Source organism: Mustela erminea, chromosome 11 (assembly GCF_009829155.1).
Source record: "Mustela erminea isolate mMusErm1 chromosome 11, mMusErm1.Pri, whole genome shotgun sequence".
Taxonomy (NCBI): Eukaryota; Metazoa; Chordata; class Mammalia; order Carnivora; family Mustelidae; genus Mustela; species Mustela erminea.
This window is the reverse complement of record NC_045624.1, coordinates 11,067,214-11,089,229: the sequence shown is the minus strand read 5'-3', so window position 1 is coordinate 11,089,229 and position 22,016 is coordinate 11,067,214.

Genomic DNA, 22,016 nt, shown 5'->3' with positions numbered 1-22,016 from the left:
CTCTTCCAATTCTTTTGTTGAATTTTTAATTTCTACTGTCAAATTGCTGATTTTAGAGAACATTGTATTCTCTGGTTTTCCTATTTTTGTTAGTCTGTGCTATACTGTTCTATTCTTATTTGATAGACGCATACCTTTTCTAATTTTTTTGAGAAATATATATTTTGTAATATCTTTTATTTATATTTTGTAATATCTTTTTTTGAGGTAATATCTTTTTTTTCTCCTGAGATTTCTTTTTGTGCATATATTTTCTCTAATAGTAGAGGCATTTTTTTTCTTAAGGTTTTATTTATTTATTTGAGAGAGAGAGTACGAGCATGAGAAAGAGATCATGAGCAGGGGGTGGGGGAGTTTAAAGGGAGAAGCAGACTCCCTGCCAAGCAGGGAGCCCGATGCGGCACTCCATCCCAGGACACTGGGATCACCCCCCGAGTTGAAGGCAGACACTTAACCTACTAAGTCACCCAGGCGCCTTAATGGAGGCTTTTTAAATGACAGGTGCTTCCTAACTTTTTGTTCATGAGGTCAATAAAAGCTGTCTGGAATCACAATATGTACAGACAAATCTTGTTCATTGGTGGGAGTCAGCAATTGAGTGAGGCCTCTGTTTCTTTAATGGGAGACCTCTAAATGTTGGGATCTGTAAGTTTGTTCTGCTGACTTGTCAGTGTACTCAGAAAGGAATTCCCTAATCTCTAGCCAGTAGGATATATACATATCTGCCTGCCAGTGTTCTGGAAATCCGATAGGAAAGGTGATCTGAGGGTGAGATGGGAAAGAAACCTCACCCAGTGGCTGTTTTCAGCATACCACCCGTGTTCTGGGATATGTATGGTATCCTTGAGCATAGAGCACTGCCAGTTCAACCTCTCCTATCTCCTTCTATTCCTTGGGTAGAGTAGGAGTAGCTCATTGACTAATAGGGACCTAACTTCTTCTGCGCAGACTTTTAAACCAACCCTCAAACCCCAACTCTTCCTAATTCGAGATGTCCTAATATTCTGCAGTATAAATCTAGGCTTCAGGACTACATATTTCCAGCTCAGGTTTCTATTTCCTCAGTCTGCTAAGATGGTTACCCATCCTTTTGTTCTGCAAAGTCTAAAATTTTGTTACTGTCACCACCATCCCTCCTTTCTTAATTCTTGATGATTTATACCTTTTAAGTCCCTTACTTGTCATTTTAGAGAGGTTTGAGAGGGAGCAGAAATGAACTCATGTACTAAATGGAATATTCCTTTTTAAAATTGTGTTATTTTAGTCACCATAAGATACATTATTAGTTTTTAATGCAGTGTTCCAAGATTCATTGTTGATGTACAATACCCAGTGCTCCATGCAATACGTGCCCTCCTTAATACCCACCAGCAGGCTCCCTCATCCCCTCACCTCCTCTCCTCTAAAGCCCTCAGTTTGTTTCTCAGAGAGACACTTCTTTACCATCTTCTGCAAGGCATGTGAACTTACTAAGTATGGAAAATAGGGTTTTTTTTTTCTTCTTTTCACATGTTTTACTTCCTGATAATGGCCAGATTTGATGTTAATATTTAACTCTTCCTTAGTCAGATGAAACTTGCCATGGGTCCTGCACTCTTCTACTCAAGGGGTGGGCATATGAGACATGCTGAGCTAGGTTGATTTTTCCGCCTCAGGATCAAATCTTCTGAAGATGTAAAACAAGTCTGAAGATAATTGGCATTCATTCATTCTATCCTAATGAGATCCCTTCATCTATTAAACAATTCCTGATTACTTGCCTTCTAGACTCCTGAAACTACCTTCAATCCTGTTGATTTCAAATCTGATTCTATAAGCTTCCAGTCAATTCTGTTACCTCTGATACACTTCACTCAATTTCACTCTTGATTTGGTGTTTAGTTTGAGACTGTGTATTAGTTGTCATATCTTTGATATGGTGGGAAATTGCTTCATTATTCAACCCTGCACATTCACAACTCGCTAAGTTCCCTCTAAATTCTTACAAACTGATTAGTTCTTTCCTCAGTTCAGATCTTTCAGGCAGTACCTTAACAATGTAGTTAGTAGCAGTCAGCTCATCTTTCAGCACTCCTTTTCAAAACCTCTTTGCGAAATGCGATAATTTCATTAGCAACAGTTTCTGCTTTGCAAGTTATCACAGGCAACACTTATGCTAAATGTTTTGCCTCTATATAATGATGCCAGAAGTTTTTTCCAGCTTCCACTAACAGTCCTTTGAAGACCAAAGCCAATATTGCATATTTCAAGTGATTGGTCTGTTACGGCAGTAGCCTACATTTCTGCACAAATTTGTGTTCTAGTCAGCTATTGCTGAGTAACAAACAAGGACAAATCTCAGTGTCGTATGAGAAGATTATTCTTTCTCCATTGAATTCCATTTACATATTTGTGAAAAATCTGTTGATATTTATGAATAAGTCTATACCTGAACTCCACTCTTTTACATTGATTTATGTGTCTGTCCTTTCACCAATACCATACTCTCTTCATTAAAGTAACTTTATGGTAATTTTTGGAATGAGGTCATTTAAGTCCCCCAAGTTTGTAGTTTTCAAAATTGTTTCACCTCTTGCAGTTACTTTGATTTTTCCTTAGAGAGTTGGGAATTAGCTCCTCAATTTCTACAGAAATTCCTGCAATGATATTAAGGTTACACTGAATGTATACAACAGATGAGAGAGAGTTGACATCGTAGCAACATTGAGACTTTCAACTCATGAAAGAGACATATCTTAATTTTTTTGAGGCCTTTGACTTCTTTCATCAGTGTTTTAGAGTTTTCAGTACACAGATCATAAACACTTTTTGTGTTTTGTAAGTTTTTGTAAGTTTTGGTACTAAAATACACCAAAATATTTTGTATTTTTGGTGCTATTATAATGCTACTGCTTGAAATTTTTCAATTTCCATTAGTAACATAAATAATACATACAGAAATACAATTCATTTTGGAATCTGAACTTATATTGGCCTTCTACCTATTGTTGAACTTACTTTTTAGTTCTAATACAATTCTTACAGATTAGAAATTTCTAAATATGCAATCATGTCATCTGTGAAGAGAAACATTTTTATTTCTTTCATTCCAATCAGTATTTCATTATGTCTTTTTTCTGTCTTGTCTTGCTGCAATGAATAGAACTTCCAGTGTGATGTCATGTAAGAGTGGTGAGAGTGGCCTCCTAGCCATGTTCCTGATCTTAGAGGTAAAACATTCTTTTCACCATTAACTGTGATGTTAGCAAGCCATTCTGTAGTTGCTGTTCCTCAGGTTGAGGCAGTGCTCTTCCATTAGTAACTTCTTGAGAATTTTTGTTATGAATAGATGCTGGATTTTGTTAAATGATTTTCTGCATCTTTGGGGATAAGCATATGCTTTTTTTCTTCTTTTGTCTACTAATGTGCTGAATTATTCTGAAGTCAGCTTTTGAATGTTTAACCACCCTTGCATGCCAAGATGAACCTTACTTAGTCAATAATGTCTTACCGTTTTTACATATTGATGGATTGCAATTGTTACTATCTTATCAAAGATTTTTATATCTCTGCTCATGAGGGATAGTTGGTCTGTAGTTTTATTTAATGTCTTTGTTTTTAATGTAAGGTAATGCTGGTCTCATAAAATGATCTAGGTAGCATTCCCTCCTTTTTTATTTTCTGGAAAAAATTGTATAGAATCGGTATTATTCTTCTGAGATGTTTCAGAAAACTTGCCAGTGCAGCCCACCTGAGCCTGGAGGTTTTTAACCACAAATTCAATTTTTTTAAAAAAGAATATAAGATTATTTTAGAAGTCGGTTTCTTCTTCAGTGAGATTTGCTAGTATTTCTTTCAAAGAACATGTCTGTTTAATCTTTATGATTATAAATATCTTTAGGCTCTGTAATGATGTCTCCTCCTTCATTACTAAAATTGGCAATTTATGCCTTCTCTTCTTATCATGGCCTGTATAGCTGGTCAGGTATTAATTTTTTGATATTTTCAGAAGGACTAGCTCTGTATTTTATTGATTCTTTATCTTTTGCATTTTTATTTTCCATTTTCCTTTTTATTTTTTTATTTTATTATTTTCCTGCTGTTGTTTTTACTAAATCCTGGGAATTCTGGATCAGTCTCCAAGAGTCAACACTCTAGGTTGTTATGTTTTAAATTTTAAAAAAGTTATGACTTATCATAAATACATTTTACATTGCACCTCATTATGTGCATGAAAGCCCACATGCATATACTTAAACTCTCACAAAATAACACTTGCCTGTATTAAATGTGATATGTTTAGTTTTTCCCCCCAATTCAATTCCATTCTGTTCCAGCTGGATGTATTCTCATTGTTAAAAGCTGTTTACAACCTGCTAAACTGTATTTATTGCCTACTAATGGTTAGTGATGTGCAGTTAAACATTGCTGCAGATACTTCTGATAACAGGTCATTTTTTTTTATACCATTTTGTGAAACCCTCTGTTATTTCTTGATCTATGTCAGTGATAAAAAAAATGAAAAAACAAGAAAAGGCACATTATCTAGCCCTATGGCATATCCCTAAAGTCTCCTGCCAGGAACAGACTTTGAATGTGGTGGTTTGTTCATTCATTCAACAAATATGGAACCCAGGTATCAATTTAGGCACTGTGGAGGCAGCAGTGAATAAAACACGTAAGTCCTTTACCTATGAAATTGCCATTTTAGTGAGTGAAAATAGTGAATAAAGGAAATACACTAATAAATTTGTCAAGTGATGATAAGCGTGATCATAAACATAAAAATAAGACAAAGAAGAAAGACATGGGGAAGCCATGTGATTGGGATGGCCAATGATTATTTTTTCCTAAAGGAAAAATTTGACCAAATAACCAAAGAAATAAGAAATAGTTGCGGACAGAGCATTCCAAACAGTGGAAAGAGCAATTGCAAATGCCCTGGGGCAGGATCACACCTGGAACTGAAAAAGAACACATGAAAGGACAGCAATGGTGGAAACAGTAGTGGAGGTAGCAGTGTCCAGGTTGGGTCTTGCTTTATAGGCCATGACAATGACTGGATTTTACTCTGAGAAAGGGCAAGTTATTTGAAGTACTTTTGCAGCTGAGTTATAAGATCTGACTTACATTGTGAAAGACTCAATCAGGCTGCTGTGGGGAGAATAAAACATAGAGGGGTAAAATGAGGCAAAAGAAGGTATTGGGAAAGTCCAGGCAAAAGGTGGTGACGACTGGCATTAGGGAGGTAGCAAGAAGGTAGTGAGAGAGCTTGAATTGTTTGTCTAGGAGATAAAACTGACCAAATCTGCTGATACTTATATGAGGGTATAATAGAAAGGAAGAACCCAACCCTCACCCTCCATCATCCCATCTACTGTATATTTATGGCACTTGCTACCATTTGTAATTATATCATGTGTTTTTTTTCTTACTTCTTTATTGTCTTCCTTAACTACTAGAGCAGACACTCCATAAGACCAAAGACTTGGCTCTCTTGTTCACAGCTGTACTCCAGCACCCAGAGGAGTGCCTGAGAAATACAAATGTTCAATCAATATTTGCTTCTATGAGTGAGTAAGAAGAAAGGAATTTGGCCTCTATATTGAGTCCTTAATGTATTTCTGCCCTTCCACTCTCTAATTCCAATCCTTGGAATCTTTTGAGGCATATTCACAGATGCTAAGACTTATCTCTATAGACAGTCATCAAAGCAACTGATGTCAGTAGTGGAAAATTAAGCACATGCTAACTGTTCAACAAGAGGAGAATTTGGGACCCTTCCTAAAAGGTTCAAGGAAAACTTTGCCCATTTTCAGGGCAGGATGGCCAATGGTGGAAAAAGTTCTTTGCCAGGCTTCAGCACCCAGAGCCCAGCAGACCCGTGAGCACAAGATTATGCCCGCTTTGTGTTAGTTCACTTCAAATCATGCATTCTAATTCTGACTCTTAGAATCTCGAGGGTTTAATTAAAAAAGTTTTACAGCAGGCTTTGAACCAGTTCTTGGGGCCTCATTATTGTTTGCTGTCTTCACCCTGGGCCTATGTGGATGGAGTTAAGGGAAAGGAGAGACGTAACCAAGGAGAAGGAGGGGAGAGAAGGATATATGATAGAAAAACTCTAGGGAAAGTGGGAGCAGAGCTTTAATTAAAACCCAGCTGGGCAATTTGTGGCAGTGAGTTTAACCCTGAGAAGGACAGGTTAGCCTTAGGAAGTGCTGTGGGAATATGGGTGTGCTGGTCCCCAGGGAGGTAACATTTCAATAGATGTACAGCTCCTGGCAGGTTCTCAGCACCTTCCTGTGGGAACTCACACCTCTGTGAGCAACCATGAACACACTGGCATTTACCATTTTCCTAATTAATAAAACCTACATTTATTCTGCTGAGTGCTGAGAAATAATAAATAAGACCCCATTTTTTCTCACTAAAGAAAGATTAAAAAGAAACAAAACAAAAAACTTGCACAATGGAACTCTTGAGTCCTAGAACCCAATCTTAAGTATATTTATTCCCAAATCAAAGAGTTCCTGGTCTAAAAGATACTCAGCTACTTTGTCTCCTCATTTTACAAATAAGGAAAGTGATGCTAGAGAGAGGACCTCAAGGTTACAGAGAAAGGAAGAGAAAGCTTTATTTCCTGACCCTATTTCAGCTTTGTCTTCATGCTTCTGTACTGTTTATGATTTTATTTTTATTGTTTTTATTTTTTATTTTTTATAAACATATATTTTTATCCCCAGGGGTATAGGTCTGTGAATCGCCAGGTTTACACACTTCACAGCACTCACCAAAGCACATACCCTCCCCAATGTCCATAACCCAACCCCCCTTCTCCCAACCCTCCCTCCCCCCAGCAACCAGATGGGATTGGGAGGGAGACAAACCATAAGTGAGTCTTAATCTCACAAAACAAACTGTTTATGATTTTTTTCCTGGATTTACTTATTTGACAATTACTCACTGAAAACCAATGTGCATTGCACTGGTTATCCATTGAGGAAAATGGCACACAAAGGTAAAACAAAAATGAATTCTATTTTCTTGAGATGTATGCTCAGGTTATAAGTATTCTTACACTGACACATTTAGTCTTTTTCATGTGACTCCAAGACCAACCTTAGGTGGCCAAGATTTAGGGCCTTGTGAGCCAAATGAGACCTAATGCACAGGAGAAACTGTGAGTACATTTGGGCTTGCAGAGATTCCAAGAACTGGATGAATTCTTGGAGGAAGAGGCTGCCAGGCTGTCTAGAGGATGCTACAGTTGGGAGTGTATCTAGTGTAGCACTCAGGGATCTTTGTTGTAAGGTAATAGAAAGGAAACCTTGGCTGATTCCTGGAGGAAGGGGATTCAGAGGAAGTAATCTGGGCAGCTGTCATAATTAGTGGTGGGTATGGAGAGCCAGGAGCTAGATGTTCAGAACTGCAGCACAATTTCTACCTCAGGAAGTTTGGTTAAGGTGCAGCTGCTGTGCCCACTAGCCACCGGATGCTACCAACAGGATTAATTCCATACTTTTATCCTCCCCTGGTGCATCCACTTGGTATTCAGTGTCCCAGTGGACGTGACTGACTGCTCTAGTTTCAGGCTTGAGAGGAAGAGAGATATGTATTTGGCATTTTTACCTAGTGTACTGTGAAAGAGGACCTTATCCTCCACTCTGACATAGACAATTGAGGGGGACCCCAGACAGAACCAGGATCCGAATGCTGATCAATCAGAACAAAATGAAACCACCAAACAACTAAACATCTCCTGTGTCTGTTTAAAATTAAACAGCACTGAATGAGTTGAGAATAAATAGTCAATCTGTATGAATCTGGTCAGGCTTCCACTTCTTCATCTGTAGAAGTAATTAGTAAGTCTGTTGTCAATATGGCTTCATCCTAGATACCCAAGGATACTTTGAGAAGTAAGGTGTTACTACTAGGGGGAAGTCCCCAGATATTTTATTGTCATGAAGGTCATCTGAGCTAATTATATGTCTTTGAAAGAAAAAATATATTTTATACATTGGTCTCTCAAGCAGCAAGCATGTAAGAAATTTTAAGTCCAGTCAAGATGAAAATCAGTTTGGCTGTGCCGTGGATCATGTTCTGTCTAATCTCTTTCCCTTTATTTGAAAACTACTTTATAATTTCATGTAAAACCAAATGCATTTATTTCCCCACCCCTTTGAAACACATAATTTTAAAGACAGCATTTCTCCTTCTGTATTGGATTAGTCATATCTTCATACAAATATTCTCTAGTATTTCATTGTCTTAAAAAAAAACTCTTTAGACACATGAAAAGATGCTCCATATTACTAATAATCAGGGAAATGCAAGTCAAAAGCACAGCGAGATGTCACCTTGCACTTGTCACAATGGCTAAAATTAAAAAAAAAAAAAGATAAATAACAAGTGTTGGCAAGGATGTGGAAAAAAGGGAACACCTGTGTGCTCTTGGTGGGAACGAAACAAAAATTGCAGGTAGCCATGTAGAAAACAGAATGGGACTTTCCTAAAACTAAAAAAATGGAAATATCATATGATATAGTGATTTTATTACTGGGTATTTACCCAAAGAAAACAGAAATACTAAGTTGGATAGATATATGCAGCCCTATGTTTATTGTTATTATATATAGTGAAATATTACTCGGCCATAAAAAGGATGAGATCTTGCCATTTGCAACAGCATGGATGGACCTGGGGGGTTTTATGCTAAATAAATAAATGAGACTGGGAAGCCATATACCACATGCTTTTATGCACATGTGGAATCCAGAAATCCAAACAAATGAATAAAGAAAACAAAAATCAGGCTCAAACCTACAAATACAGAGAACAAACTGATGCTTGCTGGAGGGAGAGGGGTTAGGGGATGCGCAAAGGGGTGATGGGTGAAATGGGTGAAGGGGAATGGGGGGTACAGGCTCCCAGGTATGAAATGCATAAGTCGCTGGAATAAAGCACAGCATAAGCAATGCAGTCGGTGATACTGTGTTGTGTGGTGACCGCTGGCGCCTGCGCTTGTGGGAGCGCCGCATATGGTATAGAGAAGCTGAATCTCTATGGTGTACACCTGAAACCAGTACAACATCATTTGTGTGACCCATACTAAGAAATCAAACAAAACGAACTCTTCGCTTAATCCTTTATCCCTCCAGTTGTCACCTCTTTCTTTGTTTCCTTACCAAGAAAAATTTATCAAGAGCATTTTGAATATAGGGGGTCAAATTCTTCACTTCCCACTCCTTCAAGCTACCGCTTTTGGGTTTCTGATTCAGCCACCACCTCCCTTGAGAGGATCATCTCCACCAGGACTGATCCCAAAGTCACCTCTCCACCCTCCTTTTACACAACTTTTTCATGAGCAGTCAACACCCCATGACTGTGGATGTCTCCCTCTTCTCTGCTTAAAAAAAAATTTTTTTTTAATTTCTTGTAGGTCTGTGATACTAGAAGAAGTTTGGGTCTTTCTCTTATCTTACCAGGCCAGTCCTTGCCAGTCTCATCCACTTGTCTCAAAATGTTAGCTGGTAGCATTCTCAATGTTTTTCTTAAGGAGTTCAGTGTGGTCTAAGTCTTTGAATACCATCCGTAGTCTGATGAGTTCTAAACTTCTATTTCAGACCTGACCTCTTCTGTTCTGTCAGACTGCCTAGTTGATACTTTTCTTAATCCCATACTCCCATCTCCCACTATAACAGTTAAAGATATGAAATACACTGAGGGCTCAAGCCAGGAGCCCAGGTATCATGCTTGATCTCTCTTCCCTGTCCCTGCCACATCTGAGTCCTCAGGCAAGTCTTTTAGGCTCACCCCCAAAATATAGAGGGTTGTATTTTCTGAAAATAATGACTGTTTTGTTTCTTCCTTTCCAGTTTGTGTATTTTTCTTATCTTCATACATTAGTAAGGACCTCCAGGGGTATGCTGATGGGAGTACCAAGAGTGAACATTCTTCTCATGTTCTTGAATTTAATGTGAATTCTTCTGACTTTTAACTATTGTTAATGTTTTGCCAGAGGTTTCTAGTAGGTACACTGTTTGTTATAGAAAGTTTCTTACTACTCTACTGTGCTGCAAATGTTTAATCCTGAGCAGGTCTTCAGTTTTTCAAGTTATATTGTCTCAAGGTCATGATGTTTTTCTCTTATAATCTTTGAAGTCAGTGAACACATTAGTTGTATAGAATTGTTTCATTCTGCGTTCTTGAGATTTATCAATTCTCCCAATCTCTTTCTTCTAGACTTGGAGAATTCCTATGGCTACTCCTACTCTGTAAAAGCACTTTGCGCCAGGCAGGTTCTTGGTTATTTTTTACCACGTGATACCATCTTCCTGGGTCTTTTAGTGGGGAGCCAGCCTCTGGCTTTCCAATAAAGTATTGGAGTTTTAGAAAAGATCTTGTCTTTCTAGTAATTCACGTGAGGTTGGAGCCTGTGCTTAGTGTGCCATCTTGAGGACAGTCAGGGAAGGACTGGAGCTTTTTGGTTTATGCCTTAAAGAGATTTGGGAATCATCCTCATTTAGAGGAGTGCCTTTGATCCACAATGTAAAGACCTACAGCAGGACAGTGAAAGTGACAATTCAGGAAAAAAAAAAAAAAAAAAAGAGCTTCTCCAAAATTAAAGTTGGTTGTAGTTCAGGTGAGGAGAAACAGGTTTGGGAAGAATGAAAGACAGTATAAAAACGTCAAGACCTAAGGAATTTAATTAAGAGCTGATTATTTTGGGGTGCCTGGGTGACTCAGTTGGTTAAACATCTGACACTTGGTTTCTGTTCAAGTTGTGATCTTCGGATTATGAGATTGAGCCTCGCGTGTGTCTCTGGGGTGGGCTCAGAGTCTGTTTGGGATTCTTTCTCTCCCACTGCCCCTCCCACTGCTCTTGTGCAGGAGTGCACTCTCTCTCTTTGTAAAATAAACAAATTATTTTTTTTAAAAAAAGCTGATGATTTCCCTTAAAAGTTTCCATCATTGGGGCTGCCTGGGTGGCTCAGTGGGTTAAGCCCCTGTCTTCAGCTCAGGTCATGATCTCAGGGTCCTGGGATCGAGTCCCGCATCGGGCTCTCTGCTAGGCTGGGGGCCTGCTTCCTCCTCCCCACCTCTCTCTCTCTCCCTCTCTGCCTACTTGTGACTCTCTATGTCAAATAAATAAAATCTTTTAAAAAAAAATTTCCATCATTGTCCTCCACAAAATTTTTGCTGAAATCATTCTTATTGGTACTGAATCTTGAATATATAGAAGGGGTGGAGGAGGAAATCAGTGGAAAGTTAACTTCTCATCTGATCTGATAGCCAATATGACCAACATCTACGTAGCAAGGGATGAGGTAGAAAAAAAATAGGAGAAAAGCTAAAGTCATATTGCAGCTCCCCTTCTAGAGGAATGGAAGAATGTCTTTGAATTTCATTAAATATCATAGGCCTGTATAGGATATTAAGTGGAGGTGGGAAACTCAGTCTTATTTAGCTTCATCTAGTCAACAAATACCTTTCGGTGTGCAAGGCCCTGTGGTATGAATTGGGGGTAAAGCTCTGAGAAGTACAGACATCAGCCCCACCTTCATGAAATGTACAAGCCATTTAGGGGAGAGAACATCAAATGAACATTGCTGCAAATGTGTTGAGAAGTAAGAAAGGAATCAGGGGTATGGCCGTAGGTATGAGTGTCTATAGTCAGGACACAGCTGGGTGTAGACTTTGCTCTAAGAAGTGGTTTTTAAATTAAGGCCTGTAAGAGGAGACAGAACCATTGGCTAGCCTTACTGACCAGACTCCTGTGTTTACAAAGCAGGAAAAAAAAATCTTTACCTGTCTGAAGATTCTTTCTATCCAAGGCTACCTTTAAAATCAAGAGTGTCTCGTTTCAGAATCATGGAATTCTAGAGGTGGAGCCCATGGTCCTCATTGTCTCTCTTTACTATCAGCAAAAAGCTGGCTTGTGTTTTCACTGTGTAGACTGAGGTTGTGGTGGCGTACATCCATTGTAAGTAGAGGAAAGAGATGTGACACCAGAGCAAATCATTGGTGAGAAAAGACAAGAGTCACACTGCTCTATCAGCAAATTGGAGGAAAGAACAAATACTTCAGCTGGACTTTTAGGAGGACTTTTAGGAGGTGATGAATGCAACTCAAAATGGAGGAAGCAAAAGGAAGCAACTTGCTTGTTTAGGAAACAAAAAAGTAAGTGAGTTTAGGTGGACTATTGGTCCTAGACCCTGGAGCAATATCCTTAGGGACCCTGGAGAATCAAAATCCTATGACAAGTGAAAGTGGAGTGTCTCAACTGGCACCACTGTCATTCTTCATTATTGCTCAGCTGTGATCAGTCTGTCATTAGGAGATATCTCATACTAATTATAACCAAGCCTTCATTGAACATCTATAGGACTCCACATCATGGAGGTGGAAAAGGAGAAGGGTCCCAGGAATGGAAAAGGAGAAGTCTCTGTTATACTGCCTGATAAGTGAGACCACTTCTTAAACAAGCAACTGATAACGTGGTGTCATTAGGACACAAAAGTAACATGGGGAGCAAGTAAATAATATCTCAAAGGAACACATTCAGGGAAAGCTTCTTGGAGAAGGTGACAAATGAGCTCAGCTTGAAAGATGAACGGGAGATTTCCTGGTGTATAAAGAAGGCAAAACTATTTCAGGGAGAAGGAGCAATATCTATAACCATACAGAAATGTGAACCATGGTGATGTGTTCTGAAGAGTAGAAACAAATTGGAATTTCTGGAGAATGAGAGGGTGGGAGCTGGAACTCGAGGGAGGAAGATGGGAGCCAGAAAATGAAGCGTCTGACATGCTACCTGAAGGCAACAGGGAGTCACTGAGGGCCTTTTAACTGAAGTGTGTAGTTTATTTGGCAACAGTTTGGAAGACATGTCCGCTGGGATCATGCCTAGAGGTAGGAGCCCAGGGATGAGGCTACTGGAATAGTTCAGATGAAGGATATGGAGACTTGAATTTTGACCATGGTAGAGGGAGTGGAAGGTGGGGAGTCAGACTGATGGTGACCTGGCCGTGCGCAGGAGTCTCAGCCCAGAGTGATGGGAGTCTAGACAGAGAGCACTGAAGGAAGTCTGCCCCCAGGGACTTTGATTTTCACTTGCCTGTCAATCTTCTGGCTGGGACTGGGACTCTTTCCTCCTGATGCTCAGATTCCTTACTGCCAGGGGAAATGGTATAAGTCCAAAGCTACATGGCCGTCTGAAGTAATCCCAGACTCTTTCGAATTGTGAAGGCAGTGAAAATCTAGAGACAGTTTCCTGTAAGACAAAAAGCATGGGATCAAGAGTCAGAACACTGTCTCTTTCTGGTTAGTTAAAAGGTTGATGGCAAAGTGCTTATGCTCTTAACCTTCAGTTCCTGCAGCTGTAAAATGAGGATTGTATTTTCTACAGCCGGCAAGGATTGCATTGAAAAATGGAAGGGACGGTTTCAGAATGCTCCAAAACACTGTGTACATATTATTTATTTTATAGTGAAACCAGAACTTGGGATTTGAGAAAAGATGCCATTTTGAGAAACTTGCTACAAGGTTCCTCTTTCCAAAATACGCCCTTGTAATGCATTGTGATAGTGAGGTGAAGTCATCATCTTCTGAGCTATAAAGATAGTGGTTTCAGGAGAAACCACTGACCTTGCATTTGGCAAAGCTGAGACTCTACCTGAAAGTTGTCTGGTCAGAGCTGTGATATATTATGGTATATTTTCAGTAACTCCACCCACTTACATTTATTTCCACAGAGTTTGTAGGTAGAGGAGAGGAGCAGGACAGATATTATTACCCATTCAAAACATTTAAAACCTGGACCACAGAGAGACACCACCATGCATCCCAGACTCCCTTGTCAAAGAGAGGTTGTGTGCCGATGGCTAGTGTGGGTGACGCAGGAGTAGTGGGGCTTCTGAGGTCACAGAGATGTTTTATTCCTCGGGGGGGGGGGATGGTTTGAAGGTTCCCATGCCCCTATTTTTACTCAATACCTGAAGTTATGTTTCCAGAGCTATCTACATGTTCCATCATGCAGGGGTCTCCCTGGTCCATGTGGATTTTGATCCTTGGCTCCCCACTTAGATCTCAGGGTACAGTTAGTCTGAGCCGGGAATGTCCAGGACCGTCTCATGAATATAGACTGGGGAGAAGTTGCACATGGCGTCAGTGGTGGGGGAACAGATATCCCATCCAGTCACTGCTGGTTGTGGTCCAGCATGTGAAAGGGAACACAAATGCCTTCGGACATTATGATCCTCTCATCAGGGAACACAGGCACCGACCATTCATGGCACATGATGGGATATCCTGAATGCATCCAACGTGAAGAAAACAAGAGGAAAGAAGAGATGATGTGATGTCCAATATTCTTTGTAGAGTCCATCTCCCTGCCTAGTCCAGGAGACCTAAAACACCTTGAACAATCCCAGATCAAACAGAGATGCATTTGACTTTATCTCCCTGCCCAGGTTTATTTGCAACCTAACTGGTCTCCTTCCAAGTTCCTTAGAGTTTGATACTCTAATCTCCACTTGACTCTGAAAAGTACACCAAAGAAAAAGAATCAGAGTACAAGGAATCAGAAACAGAAAACAGATCAGCAGCAAGGAATCTTCTCTGATGCGCTCCAGATACCGATTCAAACACACACAGTTATGTCCTTGATCAGTACAAGCACCCAATATCTACATCCTCTCAGTGTTACTGTAAGCTCTAGGCACACAATCCTAGGTCCAACACACAGGGAAGGAAGTTCAATAACACCTCCCTCTTCCATGCCTGGGACATTCACATTTCAGAAACAGCCAGAGAAGTACACCTGGTCATCTTGTGACTATAGCTGAGGTCTAGTATGAAGGAGAGGAGTCATCTGTGTAGAAGGGTGATGGATGGTCTGGAGATGCTATACATAGTGAAGAAGGTGTGATTATCTTTTGGAATCTCCTTCCTGCTTCCTTTTGGGAAAGTGGTGCTTGGGTAGACAACGTCCCTGAACATTCGAGTGACACTCGGGTGGTTCTTGTTGGGTTTGAGTCTGTAAGTGAGACTGAAATGATTTAGGCTGAGACATTCCCAGTGTCCTCAAGTGTTCTCTGTATGTCACCATCATGCTCTGCATGATAGTATTTCCCTGTGTTGAGCAGGGAGGTCTGTAAGTGTCTCTGTAAAACTTCTGTCATTTCAATGAAAAACATGATCCACAATAATAGGAAATGGTGACTGGCTGAGGAAAACAAAATGAGGGAAAGCAGAGGTCAGCAACTGCTCTTGGCAAGCCCCATTAGAGAGTCTCCTCAGAGATTTGAGTTTTCATCTTTGTTCTTTGATCCTGGGTTAGGAACTTGGAAGACCACTACTGACCATATGAGTTCAGAGTGGACATTCTGTGTTGGGCAAGTTGCTTCTGGTGAGAGGCAAGGCCGTGCGTCCTGATGCAGGGCTCAGGCAGCTGTGAGGCCTCACAAGATACCTGGGCTTAGTGCTGCTGATTTGGGAAGAGCCATAGAGCTGAAAGCTTCTTCACCGAGAGTTAATGTTTCAGTGGAAGCCAGGGTGTCGAGTGATGAGTTTGGTGAATTTATATGTTCCTTGTAGCTGTTAGTACGGTGTGCAGCATTTTGTATCAGATGGGGATCAGTTTTAATGGATTACAAAGAAATATGTCTAGTTTAAGGTTTGGTTAGTTTTTACTTTAGTTTATGACAGCATCTGAAAGAATTTTCATTTGTCTTTTTGCCAAAGCCTTGCTGCTGTAATGGAGGGAGACAGAGCAGAGAGAATGAACTCTCTCTGGGAAAGATGGAGTGAAAAAGTGATCATTGAAGAATGCACATCCTTCAATATTAATAAAAGAGAAGAAAGACTGAAAATAAATTGAACAAAATATCAAGTTAAGAACTTAGAAAGTGGTAGCAAAATATGCCTCCCTCAAGAAGCAGAAGAAAAGAAAATAATGAAACTAGGAGTAGACATTATTTAAATAGAAAAAAAGTGGAAATAACCAAACTTGAATGTCTGAAAAGATAAATCTTTGGTGAGACTGATCAAAGACAAAAGAGGTAAGTGAAGGACAAATAATAACACCAGGAATGAAAAGGATGAGAAAAGGAGAGGGGATGTGGAGAATAAGTAATCACACAAGGATGTTCTAAACACCTTGAAGCCAACACACTGGAAAAGTTACATACATAAATTGTTGGAAAGCATAACTTTCAAAACTGAATTGAAAAGGAAGTTAATAATTCTGTAACCATCAAGGAAATTTTGTGAGAACTTCTTACAAAAGAAAATTCCAGACACAGTGTCTGGTGAGTTCTTTCAAACAGTCGAGGAACAAATAATTTTAGTCTTATGAAACTTATTGAAGGAAAACAAAAGTAGGAATGTTCAATAACTTATTTTATGATGTGGATGTTAATTTGATAAGAAAATGTGTCAAGGACACTAAAAAAAGGAGAATTTTAGCCCAGTCAAAGGTGTGAATAGAGATGTGAGAATCATAAGAACACTATTAAACTTATAAATAATAACTATAGCCTATCACAACGCACATAACTAGTTAGGTTGATACCAGGATGCCGTATTGGTTAAACATTAGAAATTCACTTTATGAACCCGCATAGGTTAACAGATGAAAAAAGAAAAGGTAGCATCAGTTGAACAAATGTTTTTTTAATTAAACTCCAAGTTCATTCAGTAAAAATCTCTTAGAAAATAAGGAAGGAAAACAAAGTTTCCTAAGCTGATCATGGATATGTACAAAACCTATTGTTAGACATCGATTATGTGATGAAATATTCAAACATTTCCCTTTGAGATTAGAGTAAGAGAAGGATGTGCACTGGCACCATTTTTATTCAACATTAAAGGTGCTAGCCAGTACAGACCATTAAGGTGAAAATATATAAACAATAAAGAAAGAGACAAGTAAGTGTTATAAGGACTGGAAATACATTTTTAAAATGTCTAGTACTAACAGGTGATATGAGTATGAATTTGGAAAATTCTCAGTTTGAAAGCTATGGAGTTTAGCAGTATTGCCAGAGTTAATACAAATACTAATATTTTGTGATATTGCTGGAGTTAATATATGAACATTAACTGTATTCCTATATAGAATCAATATTCTAGTTGTGAAATGAATATTTTATTCATTTGGAATAATGGAAAAATCCACTTACATTAAAAATGATATAGGATTCAAGGGACACTTGGGTGGCTCAGTCGTTAAGCATCTGCCTTCTGTTCAGGTCATGATCCCAGTTTTGGGACTGAGCCCCCACATGGGGCTCCCTGCTCAGTGGGGAGACTGCTTCTCCCTCTCCCACTCCTCCTGTTTGTGTTTCCTCTTTTACTACCTCTCTCTCCACCTAAGAAATGAATAAAATCATTAAAGAAATTATGAAGGATTCAAGAATGAAGTAACATATCTAGAAAACCTAAGGAGATGCTGAGGTAAAGCATGATCATAGACTGAAAAACTAATCTCTTAAAAGATGTCAATTCCCCACAAATTGATCTATATATTTTTTTAAAAAATTGCTTAGAATCAAATCACAGCAGGGTTTTATTGTAGTAGTAGTTGTTTGCTTCTTTGTTTCGGTAGAACACAGTGAGCTGATTTTAAAATCGAAAGGGAAGCAACAAAGAACCATGAATAGTGTTCTAGAAGAAAAATAAGGATGAATAAATGTAAAAATATAATAATATCATAGGAGTAACACAGAGATAGAAAAATAAATCAATAGAAAAAACAGAGAGCCTCCAAAAGACTCACAGTATACAGAACTTGGCCCAGCAGATGAGAAGAAAAGAATAGACTTCAATGAAACATGCCATGATAGCTGGGAATCCATATTTTTAGACAGTGAAGTTGTGTTTCTATTTCTTGTGATTGAAAAAACATTTGAACTTGAAAATTGCCAAACTCCTGGAATTAATATAGAAAAGTATCTTCATGGAGTTTGGATAAACAAAATAATTTTTAATGGAGATAAAAGTAGCATTAAATATAAGGAAGTGATTAATAACTTTGACTTGTAATGTTTATCAGAAAAAGTAAATGTTTATCAGATGATACCAGAAGAAGAAAGGGCAACTTAGAGTGAGAGAAGCTATTGGTACACACGTAACTGACCAGTTATATTATATAAACAGAGTATCATGACATGTAGAAAATCCAACAGAAAAATGCACAAGAGGAAGAAACAAAATCTAAATGTCAAATTAATCTTTTGAAGCTGCATAACCAGCACAACATAAATTAAAACCACTCTAGTATGCTATTATGTACTCTCATTTTGGCAAAAATTGTGGGGGGAACAATGCTAATAAGTGTCCTCAAGATCTAGGGCAATGGAAACTCCTCGTATATTCAGAGTAGTACAACTTGAACTTGCCATTGTCTGTAACTTGTTTTCATCTACTACAGTTGAACCTGTGCATATCCTATGGCATGGCAGTTCCATTCTTACGGAATACCAGAGAGACCCTTTCAGATGTGTAGAGACCCATAGACGTTCACAGTAGTAAATAGACACAAATAAAACCAATCAAATATCTATCAGCAGCAAAACAGATTGTGTTTCATGTACTATATTCATACAGTAGAGTATTAGGCAGAAATAAAAATAAACTATAGCCATAGGTATCAGTGCAGATGGATTTCACAAATATAATATTGAATAAAAGAGGGAAGCCATAGAAGTTACATAAAATATAATCTTACATTTACATAAAGTTCAAAAATCAGTTAAAAGTATAGTATATACATATATATATATATTTTTTGAGTGCACTCATGTGTATGGGGGTGGAGGAGGAGTAGGGTGGGGGAACACGGAGAGAGAGTCTTTTTTTTTTAAGATTTTATTTATTTGACAGAGAAAGACAGTGAGAGGGAACACAAGCAGGGGGAATGAGAGAGGGAGAAGCAGGCTTCCTATTGAGCAAGGAGCCCAGTGAGGGGCTCTATCCCAGGATCCTGGGCTCCTGACCTGAGCTGAAGGCAGATATTTAACAGAATAGCCCACCCAGGGACCTGAGTGAGAGAGTCTTAAGCAGTCTCCACGCTGAGCACTGACTCGAGGCAAGCTAGATCTCATGACCATGAGATCATGACCTGAGCCCAAAGCAAGAGTTAGACACTTACTAACAGAGCCATCCAGGTGCCAATAAACTATATTTTTGAAGGTTGTGCATAAAGGGCAGGAAAACTATAAAGGAAAGCAAAGGAGGATCACAGATGTCAGGTTAGTGTTCCACCATGAGGCAAAGAAGGTGTTTTGTTCTTAGAAGCACATGGGAGGGGCTTTAATTCTGGTGACACTCTCTTTCTTAGCCTGGTGCTAAGCCTGAAGGTTCACTTTACAGTCATTACATATGTAATTGTACATATCTCTTATGTACTTTTTTGGGTGAACATGACATATTCCAAAATAGCAAGAATGTTGTGGGCTTGCATCTTCTGACTCTAAAAGATCCAACTTCAGTTATTAGCGCACATTATAACTATGTAGATTATAACATGACGGTGTTCCTAAAACTACTTTTTTTTTTTTTCAGTTTTAAAGTCTGTATTATAACAAATGGATTATGGCAAGTAAAGCTCAAAGTTCTGCCTGCTTCTGAGTTGTAACGTGTTGCTTCTTCTGTCAAATTGTCTGGGTTTAGCAGGGATTCAGACAATGTCCATGTTTCCTTTTAATTTGATCTTTAAAAGTCTTGGGCGCCTGGGTGGCTCAGTGGGTTAAGCCGCTGCCTTCGGCTCAGGTCATGGTCTCGGGGTCCTGGGATCGAGTTCCGCGTCGGGCTCTCCGCTCAGCGGGGAGCCTGCTTCCTCCTCTCTCTCTCTGCCTGCCTCTCTGCCTACTTGTGACTCTCTCTGTCAAATAAATAAATAAAATCTTTAAAAAAAAAAAAAGTCTTAAGACAGTGTCCCAACTCCAATCCCAGACTCATTATCTCTGGAAGGGTCCAGAAGGATGGAAAAATCATAGTATTTTTGACGGAAAAATCATAGTATTCTAGTCACGTTAAATTAAATCAAATCACTTATTACTTGTAACTTGGAAGTGCCTGCACCAAGGAATCTTGCTTCAAGTATTTTCAGAGAAAAATAGGGTAGAATCTCCCCAAACACTATTTTTCTTTTCTTTTTTTTTCTTTTTTCTTTTTTTCTTTTTCCCCTGCTGAATGTAGGATTTAGATGTAATTAGAGGGATACATTGGCTCTAATCCTTTAAGGGCAACCACCTGTCCACATTCATAAACCAATTTCCTGCCATTACAGGAGTAGCTGGAGCTCCCCATGGGACATCAACTCTAATTAAGGTATCTATTGCGTAATTCTGCTCAGAGTCTTTAAAACCCTCATGTACACACACACACACACACACACACACACACACGGTTGTCATCAATTCTATGAGACTAAAATTTTACTCCATCTGGTTATTTGGCCAGTTGTTTTCAGACTGATTTGCTCTGTATTACTTTGGATCCCGTATACCATTTCCCATGGCCCAGAGCTTGACCCCGGCCAAGTTACTGGAAGTGGTTCAGGAGTTCTCTGTGCACTAAGTATTTTATCCTGGAGTCTTTCAAGATCTTCAGGCCTGACATAGTTGCTGCCTTTAAGAGCCCTCATTTAGTCCTACAGCAGGGTCAGAATCCTTGACAGGATGCTTGAGAACAGAGATTCAAAAGAAATAAAGATTCATGAGGCCTGAGACTCTGGTTTTCAGGGTAGAGTCAGAATTCCCTGATTGCGGCCCCGTTTGGTGACGTGATTTTGACCCAGGTATGGGTGAAATCTCTGGTAAATTGAGTTTTATTTCCTAGTATGCCTTTTAAAAAGGTTTTTTTGTTTTTTGTTTGTTTGTTTGTTTTGGCAGACTCTTGTTAGTCTTAACTATCTTGTGACTGACTATTGTATCATTATTCATTTTTTGATAAGTTTATACCACTTGATAGTCTTTTGTGCGTTTTTTGTTTGTTTGTTTGCTTTTGTTTTTGTTTTTTACTAAGTGGCCAAGTTTCCTTCTCTGTGTGGTATAAGCCAAGTGGAAAGGCAGACTATACTGGGGTCCGATGAGTATCTTATTATTTCTTTTCCCCAGTGGGTAGTCACTATTTCATATATGTCCTAAATGATTAGCCTAAAGAAGCCTGCCCTATGTCGAATGGGTTAACTCCATCAGTTGAAAAGGCTACTCATCTCTTTCTTAGAAGGGGGTGATTAAGTGAGACAATGGTAATGTTTATTTTGGAATAAAATATTTCTCTGTGGTCTAGATACCTCTATGGCCAAAATGGTATCTTTTGGGAAGGTTCTTGGACTTGTTCTAATGATCATCTATTTTATGAAAGTCATAGATTTGATAAGAGGTACTAATTAAAATTTCATATGTGTAATTGATAAAGGCAGTGACTCTGTTGTATGCCAGGAATCTAAATCCATTCTAACAATATTCCAAGTTAAACAGTAGAGAGAATTTGTTTCTATTTGAGTAGGAGCAAATTGATTTGGGAGATTTTTCATGGATAAGACAAGCAAAACATGACTCCCTTTGTGTATCTCTTTTCAAAGATCAAGAGCCATGGGGTCTTTTGGTGAGACATTTGCCTTGGTAATAAAGATAAACTCTCAAAGGCCTTAAAGATTTGGATAGTAGGTTCCAATTACACCTTCAGGAAATTGGTGTATTTGTCCTCTTCTAAAAATTTTATTTCTTGGCTATAAAAAATTCATAGAATATTTTTTAAAAGGAGAAGAGCATATTGACTGTCAGTTGCTTTATGGGAAGAGGAGCCTGGATAGCTCTTTAAAACCAGAACTAGAGCAGGGACAGTTTGCCGCTATGGGAACAGTACAAGGATAGTAGTTGTAATGCTTCTGTGTAGCCACAAGGAGGAGACAAAGAGCAACATAGGTGACCACAGACTCTCCACTGCCTAAGGTCCATTCAAGATAGAAATCTAGGAATGTGGGTATTTCAGATATTGGATTGAATAGCCTATAAGAGCATTTGTGG